This window comes from Seriola lalandi, unplaced genomic scaffold (assembly GCF_002814215.2).
Source record: "Seriola lalandi dorsalis isolate HSWRI2012SDOR001 ecotype SW California unplaced genomic scaffold, Sedor1 jcf7180002014973, whole genome shotgun sequence".
Classification (NCBI taxonomy): domain Eukaryota; kingdom Metazoa; phylum Chordata; class Actinopteri; order Carangiformes; family Carangidae; genus Seriola; species Seriola lalandi.
Window position 1 is genome coordinate 1 of NW_019485625.1, and position 586 is coordinate 586.

Sequence of the window (586 nt, forward strand, 5' to 3'; positions counted from 1 at the left end):
CCTCCCCCCACCCCTCCCACCTCTCCCTCATTTGCAGGTATAAAAGGGGGCGAGCTCCAGCAGCTCCTCACTCTCCTGCAGCCTCTGATCAGCTGACAGCCGCCATGACCTCCTTCTCCACCCGCAGCAGCTACATGTCCTCCTCCACGAGGAGTTCTGCCATGATGGGCTCCTCCATCTCCTCCTCCTCCTCCCCTCGCCGGCTCAGCGCCGTGGGGTCCGGCAGCGTGTATGGAGGGGCCGGAGGATCCGGGGTCCGGGTCTCCAAGGCCTCCTTCTCCTCCCTCGCCAGCACCGCCTCCAACGTGGCGGAGAATTTCGACATTGCCCTGAATGAGAAGGCCACCATGCAGAACCTGAACGACCGGCTCGCCTCCTACCTGGACAAGGTGCGCTCCCTGGAGAACGCCAACGCCGAGCTGGAGCTGAAGATCAGGCAGTTCCTGGAGAACAAGGCCCTGCCGGAGAGCCACGACTGGACCGGCTTCAACATCCGCATCAGAGAGCTGCAGGAGAAGGTGAGAGCACACAGCACCTGTGCAACACCTACGCAACACCTGTGCAACACCTGCACAACACCTACACA

The 586-nt window shown here is 62.5% G+C and overlaps 1 pseudogene; it reads left to right on the forward strand.

The window, feature by feature from the left end:
• Window positions 1-98: 98 nt before the first annotated feature.
• LOC111644956 (keratin, type I cytoskeletal 50 kDa pseudogene) lies at window positions 99-518 on the forward strand (annotated as a pseudogene).
• The last annotated feature ends 68 nt before the right edge of the window (window positions 519-586 follow it).